Consider the following 19,179-nt stretch of genomic DNA (forward strand, 5'->3'; position numbering starts at 1 on the left):
CCCTGCAGTTTTCGAAATATCCAAAATATCCCAATTTCTAGACCTGAGCAATATTTTGGAGCCAATTTCTGGCTCTCTGCACGTATTCGCAGTTTGAAATTACGACTTATTATACCCAACATATGCCAAGTACTGATAGCGGCAGTTAGTCAAATTTTGTACAAACTCCCCTGAAGTTTTCAAAATATCCTAAACATCCCAATTTCGAGGCCTGAGCCATATTTTTAAGCCAAATTCTGGCTCTATGCACGTATTCGCAGTTTGAAATTACGCCTTTTTTTATACCCAACATATGCGAAGTACTGAAAGTGGCGTTTGGGCATATTTGTCCCAAACCCTCCCGCAGTTTTCAAAATATCCCAAACATCCCAATTTCGAGGCCTGAGCCATATTTTGGAGACAAATTCTGGCTCTCTGCACGTATTCGCAGTTTGAAATTCCCAGCAAACACAAATCATCTACACAACGTTCGCCTATCTCTTCCCATAGGTGTGGGAATGATTTGCATTGAGAATGGTGCAGGAGAGCCTTTGAGAAACTTTTACTCAAAAAATCCAAACACAAAGGTTTAATTATCAATAGTTTTTCTACAATTATTTTTCTTCCAAATGTAAAACAAATAATTTTTACATGTTTAAATATAAAATTTATGGTGTTTTTTTGTAAAATTCATTAATAAATTGTGAATGATATATATTGGCTGAGTGAAACCTTTAAAATCCATTTAGTTATAATATGAACAGAAAAAAGTAGTTTTCCAAATTTTCTAAAAATCGCTCTTTTTAACACAATTTGACTCCTTATGCATTCCACTAAACACTAATATCATGTTTAAATATATAATTTATGTATTATTCCCTAAGATAATTTATATAAATTATAAAAGTTGCTGGAAAGTGGTGAGAAAGAATCTGAAAACGTTTTGTTGTCTTATATTGGCGTGTTCTTATTAACTAGAGTGAGTAAGAGTGAGCGAGAGTGGGTAAGAGTGAGTAAGAGTGACTGAAGGTGAGTGAGAGTACCAGAGAGTGTGTAAGTGTGAGTAAGAGTGAGTATAAGAGTGACTGAGAGTGAGTAAGAGTGACAGAGTGAGTAAGAGTGAGAGTAAGGGTGACAGAATGAGTAAGAGTGAGAGTAAAGTGATTGAGAGTAAGAGTGAGTATGAGAGTAAGAGTGATTGAGAGTTAGAGTGAGAGTAAGAGTGATTGAGAGTTAGTGAGAGTAAGAGTGATTGAGAGTAAGAGTGATTGAGAGTAAGAGTGATTGAGAGTAAGAGTGATTGGGAGTAAGAGTGATTGGGAGTAAGAGTGAGAGTAAGAGTAAGAATGAGAATAAGAGTGATTGAGAGTATGAGTGATTGGGAGTAAGAGTAAGAGTAAGAATGAGAGTAGGAGTGATTGAGAGTAAGAGTATGAGAGTAAGAGTGAGAGAGTGAGTATGAATGGGTAAGGGTGACTGAGAGTGAGTAAGAGTGACAGAGTAAGAATGACAGAGTAAGAGTGATAGAGAGTAAGAGTGACAGAGAGTAAGAGTGACAGAGAGTAAGAGTGACAGAGAGTAAGAGTGACAGAGAGTAAGAGTGACAGAGAGTAAGAGTGACAGAGTAAGAGTGAGTATGAGAGTGAGTAAGGATGACTGAGAGAAAGAGTGAGTAATAGTGCGAAAGAGTGATTGAGAGTTAGAGTGAGAGTAAGAGTGATTGAGAGTTAGTGAGAGTAAGAGTGATTGAGAGTAAGAGTGATTGAGAGTAAAAGTGATTGAGAGTAAGAGTGATTGAGAGTAAGAGTGATTGGGAGTAAGAGTGATTGAGAGTAAGAGTGATTGGGAGTAAGAGTGATTGGGAGTAGGAATAAGAATAAGAGTGATTGAGAGTAAGAGTGAGTAAGAGTAAGAATGAGAGTAAGAGTGATTGAGAGTAAGAGTGATTGAGAGTAAGAGTGATTGAGAGTAAGAGTGATTGGGAGTAAGAGTGATTGAGAGTAAGAGTGATTGAGAGTAGGAGTAAGAATGAGAATAAGAGTGATTGAGAGTAAGAGTGAGTAAGAGTAAGAATGAGAGTAAGAGTGATTGAGAGTAAGAGTGATTGAGAGTAAGAGTGATTGGGAGTAAGAGTGATTGGGAGTAAGAGTGAGAGTAAGAGTAAGAATGAGAATAAGAGTGATTGAGAGTAAGAGTGATTGGGAGTAGGAGTAAGAGTAAGAATGAGAGTAGGAGTGATTGAGAGTAGGAGTGATTGGGAGTAGGAGTGATTGGGAGTAAGAGTGATTGAGAGTAAGAGTAATTGAGAGTAAGAGTAATTGAGAGTAAGAGTATGAGAGTAAGAGAGAGAGTGAGTATGAATGGGTAAGGGTGACTGAGAGTGAGTAAGAATGACAGTGTAAGAGTGACAGATAGTAAGAGTGACAGAGAGTAAGAGTGACAGAGAGTAAGAGTGACAGAGAGTAAGAGTGACAGAGTAAGAGTGACAGAGAGTAAGAGTGACAGAGAGTAAGAGTGACAGAGTAAGAGTGACAGAGAGTAAGAGTGACAGAGAGTAAGAGTGACAGAGAGTAAGAGTGACAGAGAGTAAGAGTGACAGAGTAAGAGTGACAGAGTAAGAGTGACAGAGTAAGAGTGACAGAGAGTAAGAGTGACAGAGAGTAAGAGTGACAGAGAGTAAGAGTGACAGAGTAAGAGTGACAGAGAGTAAGAGTGACAGAGAGTATGAGTGACAGAGAGTAAGAGTGACAGAGAGTAAGAGTGACAGAGAGTAAGAGTGACAGAGAGTAAGAGTGACAGAGAGTAAGAGTGACAGAGAGTAAGAGTGACAGAGAGTAAGAGTGACAGAGAGTAAGAGTGACAGAGTAAGAGTGACAGAGAGTAAGAGTGACAGAGTAAGAGTGACAGAGAGTAAGAGTGACAGAGAGTAAGAGTGACAGAGAGTAAGAGTGACAGAGTGTAAGAGTGACAGAGTAAGAGTGACAGAGTAAGAGTAACAGAGAGTAAGAGTGACAGAGAGTAAGAGTGACAGAGAGTAAGAGTGACAGAGTAAGAGAGTGAGAGTGATTATGAGAGAGTTAAGAGTGTGAGGTGTGAGAGAGTAGCAGGCCAGGGAGGCAGGATGTGTGGTCACAGGCGAGGCCTAGGCCTCGTGATCTCTAATGTTGGTTTTTATATATATGTTGGATTTTTGTCCTGTTTCAAATTATAATTATTTAGCAGGAATGTAATAAGATATTGCACAGTATTAATGTGACAATAATATATGCATTATTTCCTTGATAATCAAACTTGTTGTTCAAAGATAATATACAATCTTTGAAGGAAACATTTTGAGAGCGCGAACTGGCAACATTGGGCTGGTGGGTGAGAGAGACATATGGTTAGTTGTTCTCAGACCTTCAGTGGTGAAGGGTGTGTCCCAGCTGGCCACCACCAGCCGCCACCCGCCGCCCACCACCAGCCGCCACCCGCCGCCCACCACCAGCCGCCACCCGCCAACCACCACCACCTACCACCACACCACACCCACCACCAGCCGCCACCCACCACCAGCCGCCACCAGCCGCCACCCGCCACCACCCACCACCAGCCGCCACCCACCACCAGCCGCCACCACCCACCGCCACCCACCACCAGCCGCCACCCGCCGCCACCCACCACCAGCCGCCACCCGCCACCAGCCGCCACCCGCCGCCACCCGCCACCCACCACCCGCCGCCACCCGCCGCCCACCACCAGCCGCCACCCGCCACCACCCGCCACCACCACCACCACCCACCACCAGCCGCCACCCGCCACCACCCACCACCAGCCGCCACCCGCCGCCACCCGCCACCCACCACCCGCCACCACCCGCCGCACCCGCCGCCACCCGCCAGCCGCCACCCGCCGCCACCCGCCACCCACCACCAGCCGCCACCCACCACCAGCCGCCACCCGCCACCACCCACCACCAGCCGCCACCCGCCACAAGCCACCGCCATCCACCACCGCCACTCACCACCCGCCGCCACCACCCGCCACCCGCCCCCCACCACCAGCCGCCACCCGCCACCACCCACCAGCCGCCACCACCCACCAGCCACCGCCACTCACCACCCGCCGCCACCACCCACCACCAGCCACCACCAGCCACCGCCACCCACCTCCGCCACCCGCCGCCACCACCACCACCACCACCCACCACCACCAGCCGCCGCCGCCACCACCACCCACCACCACCAGCCGCCGCCGCCACCACCACCCACCACCACCGCCGCCACCACCCATCACCGCCGCCGCCACCACCACCCACCACCACCGCCGCCGCCACCACCCATCACCGCCGCCGCCACCACCACCCACCACCACCACCGCCGCCACCACCCATCACCGCCGCCACCACCCACCACCAGCCGCCACCACCAGCCGCCACCCGCCACCACCCACCACCAGCCGCCACCACCCACCACCAGCCGCCACCCGCCACCAGCCGCCACCCACCACCAGCCGCCACCCGCCACCACCCACCACCAGCCGCCACCCGCCACCACCCACCACCAGCCGCCACCCGCCACAAGCCACCGCCACCCACCACCGCCACTCACCACCCGCCGCCACCACCCGCCACCCGCCCCCCACCACCAGCCGCCACCCGCCACCACCCACCACCAGCCGCCACCACCAGCCGCCACCCGCCACCACCCGCCACCCGCCACCAGCCACCGCCACTCACCACCCGCCGCCACCACCCACCACCAGCCACCACCAGCCACCGCCACCCACCACCGCCACCCGCCGCCACCACCCACCACCACCACCACCACCACCACCAGCCGCCGCCGCCACCACCACCCACCACCACCAGCCGCCGCCGCCGCCGCCACCACCACCCACCACCACCGCCGCCACCACCCATCACCGCCGCCGCCACCACCACCCACCACCACCGCCGCCGCCACCACCCATCACCGCCGCCGCCACCACCACCCACCACCACCACCGCCGCCACCACCCATCACCGCCGCCACCACCCACCACCAGCCGCCACCACCAGCCGCCACCACCCACCACCAGCCGCCACCACCCACCACCAGCCGCCACCCGCCACCACCCGCCACCAGCCGCCACCCGCCACCAGCCACCGCCACCCACCACCGCCACTCACCACCCGCCGCCACCACCCACCACCAGCCGCCACCAGCCACCGCCACCCACCACCGCCACCCGCCGCCACCACCCACCACCACCACCCACCACCACCAGCCGCCCGCCACCACCAACCACCACCACCACCGCCACCACCCATCACGCCGCCGTCACCACCAACAACCACCACCGCCGCCGCCACCACCACCCACCACCACCGCCGCCGCCACCACCCATCACCGCCGCCGCCGCCACCACCCACCACCAGCCGCCACCCGCCACCACCCGCCACCACCCACCACCAGCCGCCACCCGCCACCACCCACCACCAGCCGCCACCCGCCACCAGCCACCGCCACCCACCACCGCCACTCACCACCCGCCGCCACCACCCACCACCCGCCGCCACCACCCACCACCCGCCGCCACCCGCCACCCACCACCAGCCGCCACCCGCCACCACCCACCAGTACCAGCCGCCTCCCGCCACCACCCACCACCAGCCGCCACCCGCCACCACCCGCCACCAGCCGCACCAGCCACAGCCACCCACCACCGCCACTCACCACCCGCCGCCACCACCCACCACCAGCCGCCACCGCCACCACCCACCACCAGCCGCCACCCGCCACCACCAGCCACCGCCACCCACCACCGCCACTCACCACCCGCCGCCACCACCCACCACCAGCCGCCACCCGCCGCCACCACCCACCACCAGCCGCCACCCGCCACCAGCCACCCACCACCGCCACCCGCCGCCGCCACCACCCACCACCACCACCCACCACCACAGCCGCCGCCGCCACCACCACCCACCACCACCGCCGCCACCACCCATCACCGCCGCCGCCACCACCACCCACCACCGCCGCCGCCACCACCACCCACCACCACCGCCGCCGCCACCACCCATCACCGCCGCCGCCACCACCACCCACCACCGCCGCCGCCACCACCACCCACCACCACCGCCGCCGCCACCACCCATCACCGCCGCCCACCACCACCCACCACCACCGCCGCCGCCACCACCCACCACCGCCAGCCGCCACCACTCATCACAGACGCCGCCACCCGCCACCGCCCGCCACCACCGCCAGACACAGCCGCCAGTGTCCGCCACCGCCGCCACTGTCCGCCACCGCTGCCACTGTCCGCCACCGCCGCCACTGTCCGCCCGCCGCCTCCACTGTCCGCCCGCCGCCTCCACTGTCCGCCCGCCGCCTCCACTGTCCGCCCGCCGCCACCACTGTCCGCCCGCCGCCGCCACTGTTCGCGCCGCCGCGCCACTGTCCACCCGCCGCCGCCACTGTCCGCCCGCCGCCGCCACTGTCCGCCCGCCGCCACTGTCCACCACCGCCGCCAAAGCCGCCACGGTCCGCCCGCCGCCACTATCCGCCACAGCCACCACTGTCCGCCCGCCGCCACTGTCCGCCCGCCGCCACTGTCCGCCCGCCGCCACTGTCCGCCCGCCGCCACTATCCGCCACCGCCGCCACTGTCCGCCCGCCGCCACTGTCCGCCCGCCGCCACTATCCGCCACCGCCGCCACTGTCCGCCCGACGCCACTGTCCGCCCGCCGCCACTATCCGCCACCGCCGCCACTGTCCGCCCGCTTCCACTATCCGCCACCGCCACCACTGTCCGCCACCGCCACCACTGTCCGCCACCGCCACCACTGTCTGCCACCGCCACCACTGTCTGCCACCGCCACCACTGTCCGCCCGCCGCCACCACTGTCCGCCCGCCGCCACCACTGTCCGCCCGCCGCCACCACTGTCCGCCCGCCGCCACCACTGTCCGCCCGCCGCCACCACTGTCCGCCCGCCGCCACCACTGTCCGCCCGCCGCCTCCACTGTCCGCCCGCCGCCGCCACTGTCCGCCCGCCGCCGCCACTGTCCGCCCGCCGCCGCCACTGTCCGCCCGCCGCCGCCACTGTCCGCCCGCCGCCACTGTCCACCACCGCCGCCGCCACTGTCCACCACCGCCGCCAAAGCCACCACGGTCCGCCCGCCGCCACTATCCGCCACAGCCGCCACTATCCGCCACCTCCGCCACTGTCCGCCGCCACCACTGTCCGCCCGCCGCCACCACTGTCCGCCCGCCGCCACCACTGTCCGCCCGCCACCGCCACTGTCCGCCCGCCGCCACTGTCCGCCCGCCGCCACTATCCGCCACCGCCGCCACTGTCCGCCACAGCCGCCACTGTCCGCCACAGCCGCCACTCTCTGCCGTACAGCCTCCCCTCTCTCCGTTAGTAAATAATTATAATTGTTAGTAAATAATAAAAGAAATATAAATTATTAGATTTTTTTTACCCTTCAATTGGTTTTAATATTTAAATTGAAAATAATAATATAATATAAAATATAATAAAAATAATATAATATAAAATATAATTTAATTTCAAGAAATTTAACTTTAAACACAAAGATGTGAAAAGGGTTCAGATTATTGGCTCAAACCTTTCATAAGAGATTCATATTGGTATATGAATGGATTATGAATGACTCATGTTAGGAGTGTAAAGTTGCCACAACATCTCAAATTAGTGTTAGATACATATGTCTTGGTTATAAGTTTTGGAAACCTATTTAAGTCCACACACAATATCGTATCTGATACGATAAAACAAACGTTTCCAATACTTTCAAATACTTTCCAGATATGTTGTGGCAACCTAAAATTGTTTGCTGGGTTACGACTTTTTTATACCCATCATATGCGAAGTACTGAAAGCGGCGTTTGCTCACATTTGTCCCAAACCTCCCTGCAATTTACCAAATATCCCAAAAAACTGAATTTCGAGGCCTGAGCCATAATTTGGAGCCAAATTCTGGCTCTCTGCACGTATTCGCAGTTTGAAGTTACGACTTTTGATACGGAACATTTGCCAAGAAATGAAAGCGGCGTTTGGTCATATTTGTCCCAAACCTCCCTTCAGTTTACAAAATATATCAAACAGCCCAATTTAGATGCCTGAGCCATATTTTGGAGCCAAATTCTGGCTCTATGCACGTATTCGCAGTTTGAAATTACGAATTTTTATACCCAACATTTGCCAAGTACTGAAAGCGGCAGTGAGTCACATTTTGCACAAACTCCCCTGCAGTTTTCAAAATATCCCAAACTTCCCAATTTCGAGGCCTGAACCATATTTTGGAGCCAAATTCTGGCTCTCTGCACGTATTCGCAGTTTGAAATTACGACTTATTATACCCAACAAATGCCAAGTACTGAAAGCGGCAATGAGTCATATTTTGCACAAACTCCCCTGCAGTTTTCGAAATATCCCAAATATCCCAATTTCTAGGCCTGAGCAATATTTTGGAGCCAAATTCTGGCTCTCTGCACGTATTCGCAGTTTGAAATTACAAATTTTTATACCCATCATATGCCAAGTACTGATAGCGGCAGTGAGTCACATTTTGAACAAACTCCCTCGCAGTTTTCAAAATATCATAAACATCCCAATTTCGAGGCCTGAGCCATATTTTGGAGCCAAATTCTGGCTCTATGCACGTATTCGCAGTTTGAAATTACGACTTTTTATACGGAACATATGCCAAGTAATGTAAGCGGCGTTTGGTTAAATTTGTCCCAAAGCTCCCTGCAGTTTTCAAAATATCACAAATATCCCAATTTCGAAGCCTGGGCCATATTTTGGAGCAAAATACTGGCTCTATGCACGTATTCGCAGTTTGATATTACGATTTTTATACGAAACATATGCAAAGTAATGAAAGCGGCGTTTGGTCATATTTGTCCCAAAGCCCCCTGCAGTTTTCAAAATATCCCAAACATCCCAATTTCGAGGCCTGAGCCATATTTTGGAGCCAAATTCTGGTTCTATGCACATATTCGCAATATGAAATTACGACTTTTTATACCCAACATTTGCCAAGTACTGATAGCGGCAGTGAGTCACATTTTGCACAAACTCCCCTGCAGTTTTCAAAATATCCCAAACATCCCAATTTCAAGGCCTGAACCATATTTTGGAGCCAAATTCTGGCTCTCTGCACCTATTCGCAGTTTGAAATTACGACTTTTTTATACCCAACATATGCCAAGTACTGATAGCGGCAGTGAGTCACATTTGCACAATCTCTCCTGCAGTTTTCATAATATCCCAAACATCCCAATTTCGAGGCCTGAGCCACATTTTAGAGCCAAATTCTGGCTCTCTGCACGTATTCGCTGTTTGAAATTACGACTTTTTATACGAAACATATGTCAAGTCCTGAAAGCGGAAGTGAGTCACATTTTGCACAAACTCCCATGCAGTTTTCGAAATATGCCAAGTATCCCAATTTCGAGGCCTGTGCCATATTTTGGAGCCAAATTCTGGCTCTCTGCACGTATTCGCAGATTGAAATTGCGACTTTTTTATACCCAACATATGCGAAGTACTGAAAGCGGCGTTTGGTCACATTTGTCCCAATCCCCCCTGCAGTTTTCAAAGTATCCCAAACATCCCAATTTCGAGGCCTGAGCCATATTTTGGAGCCAAATTCTGGCTCTCTGCACTTATTCGCAGTTTGAAATTACGACTTGTATACCCAACATATGCCAAGTACTGAAAGCAGCAGTGAGTCACATTTTGCACAAACTCCCCTGCAGTTTTCAAAATATCCCAAACATCCCATTCTCAAGGCCTTAGCCATATTTTGGAGCCAAATTCTGGCTCTCTGCACGTATTCGCAGTTTGAAATTACGAATTTTTTATACCCAACATATGCGAAGTACTGAAAGCGGCGTTTGGTAACATTTTGCACAAACTCCCATGCAGTTTTCAAAATATCCCAAACATCCCAATATCGAGGCCTGAGCTATATTTTGGAGCCAAATTCTTGCTCTCTGCACGTATTCGCTGTTTGATATTACAACTTTTTATTCCCAACATATGCCAAGTCCTGAAAGCGGCAGTGAGTTACATTTTGCACAAACTCCCCTGCAGTTTTCAAAATATCATAAATATCCCAATTTCGAGGCCTGAGCCATATTTTGGAGCCAAATTCTGGCTCTCTGCACGTATTCGCAGTACGAAATTACGATTTTTTTATACCCAACATATGCCAAGTGCTGAAAGCGTCGTTTGGTCACATTTGTCCCAATCCCCTCTGCAGTTTTCAAAATATCCCAAACATCCCAATATCGAGGCCTGAGCCATATTTTAGAGCCAAATTCTGGCTATCTGCACGTATTTGCAGTTTGAAATTACGACTTATTATACCCAACATACGCCAAGTACTGAAAGCGGCAGTGAGTCACATTTTGCACAACCTCCCACTGCAGTTTTCAAAATATCCCAAATATCCCAATTTCGAGGCCTGAACCATATTTTGGAGCCAAATTCTTGCTCTCTGCATGTATTCGCAGTTTGAAATTACGACTTATTATACCCAACTTATGCCAAGTACTGAAAGCGGCAATTAGTCACATTTTGATCAAACTCCCCTGCAGTTTTCAAAATATCCCAAACATCCCAATGTCGAGGCCTGAGCCATATTTGGAGTCAAGTTCTGGCTCTCTGAACGTATTCGCTGTTTGAAATTACGAATTTTTATACGAAACATATGCAAAGTAATGAAAGCGGCGTTTGGTCATATTTGTCCCAAACCCTCCCCCAGTTTTCAAAATATCCCAAACATCCCAGTTTCGAGGCCTGAGCCATATTTTGGAGCCAAATTCTGGCTCTCTGCACTTATTCGCAGTTTGAAGTTACGACTTTTTATACGGAACATTTGCCAAGTAATGAAAGCGGCGTTTGGTCATATTTGTCCCAAACCTCCCTGCAGTTTACAAAATATATCAAACATCCCAATTTCGATGTCTGAGCCATATTTTGGAGCCAAATTCTGGTTCTATGCACGTATTCGCAGTTTGAAATTACGACTTTTTATACCCAACATATGCCAAGTACTGAAAGCGGCAGTGAGTAACGTTTTGCACAAACTCCCCTGCAGTTTTCAAAATATCCCAAACTTCCCAATTTCGAGGCCTGAACCATATTTTGGAGCCAAATTCTGGCTCTCTGCACGTATTCGCAGTTTGAAATTACGACTTATTATACCCAACAAATGCCAAGTACTGAAAGCGGCAATGAGTCATATTTTGCACAAACTCCCCTGCAGTTTTCGAAATATCCCAAATATCCCAATTTCTAGGCCTGAGCAATATTTTGGAGCCAAATTCTGGCTCTCTGCACGTATTCGCAGTTTGAAATTACAAATTTTTATACCCATCATATGCCAAGTACTGATAGCGGCAGTGAGTCACATTTTGAACAAACTCCCTCGCAGTTTTCAAAATATCATAAACATCCCAATTTCGAGGCCTGAGCCATATTTTGGAGCCAAATTCTGGCTCTATGCACGTATTCGCAGTTTGAAATTACGACTTTTTATACGGAACATATGCCAAGTAATGTAAGCGGCGTTTGGTTAAATTTGTCCCAAAGCTCCCTGCAGTTTTCAAAATATCACAAATATCCCAATTTCGAAGCCTGGGCCATATTTTGGAGCAAAATACTGGCTCTATGCACGTATTCGCAGTTTGATATTACGATTTTTATACGAAACATATGCAAAGTAATGAAAGCGGCGTTTGGTCATATTTGTCCCAAAGCCCCCTGCAGTTTTCAAAATATCCCAAACATCCCAATTTCGAGGCCTGAGCCATATTTTGGAGCCAAATTCTGGTTCTATGCACATATTCGCAATATGAAATTACGACTTTTTATACCCAACATTTGCCAAGTACTGATAGCGGCAGTGAGTCACATTTTGCACAAACTCCCCTGCAGTTTTCAAAATATCCCAAACATCCCAATTTCAAGGCCTGAACCATATTTTGGAGCCAAATTCTGGCTCTCTGCACCTATTCGCAGTTTGAAATTACGACTTTTTTATACCCAACATATGCCAAGTACTGATAGCGGCAGTGAGTCACATTTTGCACAATCTCTCCTGCAGTTTTCATAATATCCCAAACATCCCAATTTCGAGGCCTGAGCCACATTTTAGAGCCAAATTCTGGCTCTCTGCACGTATTCGCTGTTTGAAATTACGACTTTTTATACGAAACATATGTCAAGTCCTGAAAGCGGAAGTGAGTCACATTTTGCACAAACTCCCATGAAGTTTTCGAAATATGCCAAGTATCCCAATTTCGAGGCCTGTGCCATATTTTGGAGCCAAATTCTGGCTCTCTGCACGTATTCGCAGATTGAAATTGCGACTTTTTTATACCCAACATATGCGAAGTACTGAAAGCGGCGTTTGGTCACATTTGTCCCAATCCCCCTGCAGTTTTCAAAGTATCCCAAACATCCCAATTTCGAGGCCTGAGCCATATTTTGGAGCCAAATTCTGGCTCTCTGCACTTATTCGCAGTTTGAAATTACGACTTGTATACCCAACATATGCCAAGTACTGAAAGCAGCAGTGAGTCACATTTTGCACAAACTCCCCTGCAGTTTTCAAAATATCCCAAACATCCCATTCTCAAGGCCTTAGCCATATTTTGGAGCCAAATTCTGGCTCTCTGCACGTATTCGCAGTTTGAAATTACGAATTTTTTATACCCAACATATGCGAAGTACTGAAAGCGGCGTTTGGTAACATTTTGCACAAACTCCCATGCAGTTTTCAAAATATCCCAAACATCCCAATATCGAGGCCTGAGCTATATTTTGGAGCCAAATTCTTACTCTCTGCACGTATTCGCTGTTTGATATTACAACTTTTTATTCCCAACATATGCCAAGTCCTGAAAGCGGCAGTGAGTTACATTTTGCACAAACTCCCCTGCAGTTTTCAAAATATCATAAATATCCCAATTTCGAGGCCTGAGCCATATTTTGGAGCCAAATTCTGGCTCTCTGCACGTATTCGCAGTACGAAATTACGATTTTTTTATACCCAACATATGCCAAGTGCTGAAAGCGTCGTTTGGTCACATTTGTCCCAATCCCCTCTGCAGTTTTCAAAATATCCCAAACATCCCAATATCGAGGCCTGAGCCATATTTTAGAGCCAAATTCTGGCTATCTGCACGTATTCGCAGTTTGAAATTACGACTTATTATACCCAACATACGCCAAGTACTGAAAGCGGCAGTGAGTCACATTTTGCACAACCTCCCACTGCAGTTTTCAAAATATCCCAAATATCCCAATTTCGAGGCCTGAACCATATTTTGGAGCCAAATTCTTGCTCTCTGCATGTATTCGCAGTTTGAAATTACGACTTATTATACCCAACTTTTGCCAAGTACTGAAAGCGGCAATTAGTCACATTTTGATCAAACTCCCCTGCAGTTTTCAAAATATCCCAAACATCCCAATGTCGAGGCCTGAGCCATATTTGGAGTCAAGTTCTGGCTCTCTGAACGTATTCGCTGTTTGAAATTACGAATTTTTATACGAAACATATGCAAAGTAATGAAAGCGGCGTTTGGTCATATTTGTCCCAAACCCTCCCCCAGTTTTCAAAATATCCCAAACATCCCAGTTTCGAGGCCTGAGCCATATTTTGGAGCCAAATTCTGGCTCTCTGCACTTATTCGCAGTTTGAAGTTACGACTTTTTATACGGAACATTTGCCAAGTAATGAAAGCGGCGTTTGGTCATATTTGTCCCAAACCTCCCTGCAGTTTACAAAATATATCAAACATCCCAATTTCGATGTCTGAGCCATATTTTGGAGCCAAATTCTGGTTCTATGCACGTATTCGCAGTTTGAAATTACGACTTTTTATACCCAACATATGCCAAGTACTGAAAGCGGCAGTGAGTAACGTTTTGCACAAACTCCCCTGCAGTTTTCAAAATATCCCAAACTTCCCAATTTCGAGGCCTGAACCATATTTTGGAGCCAAATTCTGGCTCTCTGCACGTATTCGCAGTTTGAAATTACGACTTATTATACCCAACATATGCCAAGTACTGAAAGTGGCAATGAGTCACATTTGCACAAACTCCCCTGCAGTTTTCGAAATATCCAAAATATCGCAATTTCTAGGCCTGAGCAATATTTTGGTGCCAATTTCTGGCTCTCTGCACGTATTTGCAGTTTGAAATTACGACTTATTATACCCAACATATGCCAAATACTGTTAGCGGCAGTGAGTCAAATTTTGTACAAACTCCCCTGAAGTTTTCAAAATATCCTAAACATCCCATTTTCGAGGCGTGAGCCATATTTTGAAGCCAAATTCTGGCTCTATGCACGTATTCGCATTTTGAAATTACGACATTTTATACGGAACATATGCCAAGTAATGAAAGCGGCGTTTGGTTACATTTGTCCCAAAGCTCCCTGCAGTTTTCAAAATATCACAAATATCCCAATTTCGAAGCCTAAGCCATATTTTGGAGCAAAATTCTGGCTCTATGCACGTATTCGCAGTTTGATATTACGACTCATTATACCCAACATATGCCAAGTACTGAAAGAGGCAATGAGTCACATTTTGCACAAACTCCCCTGCAGTTTTCGAAATATCCAAAATATCCCAATTTCTAGGCCTGAGCAATATTTTGGAGCCAATTTCTGGCTCTCTGCACGTATTCGCAGTTTGAAATTACGACTTATTATACCCAACAGATGCCAATAACTGATAGCGGCAGTGAGTCACATTTTGTACAAACTCCCCTGCAGTTTTCAAAATATCCTAAACATCCCAATTTCGAGGCCTGAGCCATATTTTGAAGCGAAATTCTGGCTCTATGCACGTATTCGCAGTTTGAAATTACGACTTTTTATACCCAACATATGCCAAGTACTGAAAGTGGCAGTGAGTCACATTTTGAACAAACTTCCCTGCAGTTTTCGAAATATCCCAATTATCCCAATTTCAAGGCCTGGGCAATATTTTGGAGCCAACTTCTGGCTCTCTGCATGTATTCCCAGTTTGATATTACGACTTTTTTATACCCAACATATGCGAAATACTGAAAGCGGCGTTTGGTCACATTTGTCCCAAACCTCCCTGCAGTTTTGAAAATATCCCAAACAACCATATTTCGAGGCCTGAGCCATATTTTGGAACCAAATTCTGGCTCTATGCACGTATTCGTAGTTTGAAATTACGACTTTTTATACCCAACATATGCCATGTACTGATAGCGGCTGTGAGTCACATTTTGCACAAACTCCCCTGCAGTTTTCAAAATATCCGAAACATCCCAATTTCGAGGCCTGAGCCATGTTTTGGAGCCAAATTCAGGATCTCTGCACGTATTCACAGTTTAAAATTACGACTTTTTATACCCAACATATGCCATGTACTGATAGCGGCTGTGAATCACATTTTGCACAAACTCCCCTGCAGTTTTTAAAATATCCCAAACATCCCAATTTCGAGGCCTGAGCCACATTTTGGAGCTAAATTTTTGCTCTCATCACGTATTTGCAGTTTGAAATTACGCCTTTTTATTCAGAACATTTGCCAAGTAATGAAAGCGGTGTTTGGTCATATTTGTCCCAAACCTCCCTGCAGTTTACAAAATATATCAAACAGCCCAATTTCGATGCCTTAGCCATATTTTGGAGCCAAATTCTGGCTCTATGCACGTATTCGCAGTTTGAAATTACGACTTTTTTTACCCAACATATGCCAAGTACTGAAAGCGGCAGTGAGTCACATTTTGCACAAACTCCCCTGCAGTTTTCAAAATATCCCAAACTTCCCAATTTCGAGGCCTGAACCATATTTTGGAGCCAAATTCTGGCTCTCTGCACGTATTCGCAGTTTGAAATTACGATTTATTATACCCAACATATGCCAAGTACTGAAAGCGGCAATGAGTCATATTTTGCACAAACTCCCCTGCAGTTTTCGAAATATCCCAAATATCCCAATTTCTAAGCCTGAGCAATATTTTGGAGCCAAATTCTGGCTCTCTGCACGTATTCGCAGTTTGAAATTACAAATTTTTATACCCAACATATGCCAAGTACTGATAGCGGCAGTGAGTCACATTTTGTACAAAGTCCCCTGCAGTTTTCAAAATATCATAAACATCCCAATTTCGAGGTCTGAGCCATATTTTGGAGCCAAATTCTGGCTCTATGCACGTATTCGCAGTTTGAAATTATATCTTTTTATATGGAACATATGCCAAGTAATGAAAGCGGCGTTTGTTACATATGTCCCAAAGCTCCCTGCAGTTTTCAAAATATCACAAATATCCCAATTTCGAAGCCTGGGCCATATTTTGGAGCAAAATTCTGGCTCTATGCACGTATTCGCAGTTTGATATTACGATTTTTATACGAAACATATGCAAAGTAATGAAAGGGGCGTTTGGTCATATTTGTCCCAAAGCCCTCAGCAGTTTTCAAAATATCCCAAACATCCCAATTTCGAGGGCTGAGCCATATTTTGGAGACAAATTCTGGCTCTATGCACACATTCGCAATATGAAATTACGACTTTTTATACCCAACATATGCCAAGTCCTGAAAGTGGCAGTGAGTCACATTTTGCACAAACTTCCCTGCAGTTTTCGAAATATCCCAATTATTCCAATTTCAAAGCCTGAGCAATATTTTGGAGCCAAATTCTGGCTCTCTGCATGTATTCCCAGTTTGATATTACGAATTTTTATACCTAACATTTGCCAAGTACTGATAGCGGCAGTGAGTCACATTTTGCACAAACTCCCCTGCAGTTTTCAAAATATCCCAAATATCCCAATTTCGAGGCCTGAACCATATTTTGGAGCCAAATTCTTGCTCTCTGCACGTATTCGCAATTGAAATTACGACTTATTATACCCAACATATGCCAAGTACTGAAAGCGGCAATTAGTCACATTTTGATCAAACTCCCCTGCAGTTTTCAAAATATCCCAAACATCCCAATTTCGAGGCCTGAGCCATATTTTGGAGCCAAATTCTGGCTCTCTGCACGTATTCGCAGTTTGAAATTACGATTTTTTTATACCCAACATATGCGAAGTACTGAAAGCGGCGTTTGGTCATATTTGTCCCAAACCCCCCTGCAGTTTTCGAAATATCCCAAATATCCCAATTTCGAGGCCTGAACCATATTTGGAGTCAAGTTCTGGCTCTCTGCACGTATTCGCTGTTTGAAATTACGACTTTTTATACGAAACATATGCAAAGTAATGAAAGCGGCGTTTCGTCATATTTGTCCCAAACCCTCTCGCAGTTTTCAAAATATCCCAAACATCCCAATTTCGAGGCCTGAGCCATATTTTTGAGCCAAATTCCGGCTCTCTGCACGTATTCGCAGTATGAAAATACGACTTTTTTATACCCAACATATGCGAAGTACTGAAAGCGGCGTTTACTCACATTTGTCCCAAACCTCCCTACAGTTTACAAAATATCCCAAACAACTGAATTTCGAGGCCTCAGCCATTTTGGAGCCAAATTCTGGCTCTCTGCACGTATTTGCAGTTTGAAGTTACGACTTTTTATACGGAACATTTGCCAAGTAATGAAAGCGGCGTTTAGTCATATTTGTCCTAAACCTCCCTGCAGTTTACAAAATATATCAAACATCCCAATTTCGATGTCTGGGCCATATTTTGGAGCCAAATTCTGGCTCTATGCACGTATTCGCAGTTTGATATTACGACTTTTTATACGAAACATATGCAAGGTAATGAAAGCGGCGTTTGGTCATATTTGTCCCAAAGCCCCCCGCAGTTTTCAAAATATCCCAAACATCCCAATTTCGATGTCTGAGCCATATTTAGGAGCCAAATTCTGGCTCTATGCACGTATTCGCAGTTTGAAATTACGAATTTTTATACCCAACATATGCCAAGTACTGAAAGCAGCAGTGAGTCACATTTTGCACAAACTCCCCTGCAGTTTTCAAAATATCCCAAACTTCGCAATTTCGAGGCCTGAACCATATTTTGGAGCAAAATTCTGGCTCTCTGCACGTATTCGCAGTTTGAAATTACGACTTATTATACCCAACATATGCCAAGTACTGAAAGCGGCAGTGAGTCACATTTTGAACAAACTCCCCTGCAGTTTTCAAAATATCCCAAACATCAAAATTTCGAGGCCTGAGCCACATTTTGGAGCTAAATTTTGGCTCTCTGCACGTATTCGCAGTTTGAAATTACGCCTTTTTTTATACCCAACATATGCGAAGTACTGAAAGTGGCGTTTGGTCATATATGTCCCAAACCCTCCCGCAGTTTTCAAAATATCCCCAACATCCCAATTTCGAGGCCTGAACCATATTTTGGAGCCAAATTATGGCTTTCTGCACGTATTCGCAGTTTGAAATTACGACTTTTTTATACCCAACATATGCGAAGTACTGAAAGCGGTGTTTGCTCACAGTTGTCCCAAACCTCCCTGCAATTTACAAAATATCCCAAATAACTGAATTTCGAGGCCTGAGCCATATTTTGGAGCCAAACTCTGGCTCTCTGCACGTATTCGCAGTTTGAAGGTACGACTTTTTATACGGACCATTTGCCAAGTAATGAAAGCGGCGTTTGGTCATATTTGTCCCAAACCTCCCTGCAGTTTACAAATTATATCAAACATTCCAATTTCGATGTCTGAGCCATATTTAGGAGCCAAATTCTGGCTCTATGCACGTATTCGCAGTTTGAAATTACGACTTTTTATACCCAACATATGCCAAGTACTGAAAGCGGCAGTGAGTCACATTTTGAACAAACTCCCCTGCAGTTTTCAAAATATCCCAAACTTCGCAATTTCGAGGCCTGAACCATATTTAGGAGCCAAATTCTGGCTCTCTGCACGTATTCGCAGTTTGAAATTACGACTTATTATACCCAACATATGCCAAGTACTGATAGCGGCAGTGAGTCACATTTTGTACAAACTCCCCTGCAATTTTCAAAATATCCTAAACATCCCAATTTCGAGGCCTGAGCCATATTTTGAAGCGAAATTCTGGCTCTATGCCCGTATTCGCAGTTTGAAATTACGACTTTTTATACCCAACATATGCCAAGTCCTGAAAGTGGCAGTGAGTCACATTTTGCACAAACTTCACTGCAGTTTTCGAAATATCCCAATTATCCCAATTTCAAGG

At 47.6% G+C, this 19,179-nt stretch overlaps 1 protein-coding gene across 1 annotated transcript in view; it reads left to right on the forward strand.

Moving 5' to 3' along the window:
• LOC123771715 (uncharacterized) overlaps positions 1 to 19,179 on the forward strand; it is a 220,804-nt gene that overhangs the window by 151,506 nt on the left and 50,119 nt on the right.

This window comes from Procambarus clarkii, chromosome 14, assembly GCF_040958095.1.
Source record: "Procambarus clarkii isolate CNS0578487 chromosome 14, FALCON_Pclarkii_2.0, whole genome shotgun sequence".
NCBI lineage: Eukaryota > Metazoa > Arthropoda > Malacostraca > Decapoda > Cambaridae > Procambarus > Procambarus clarkii.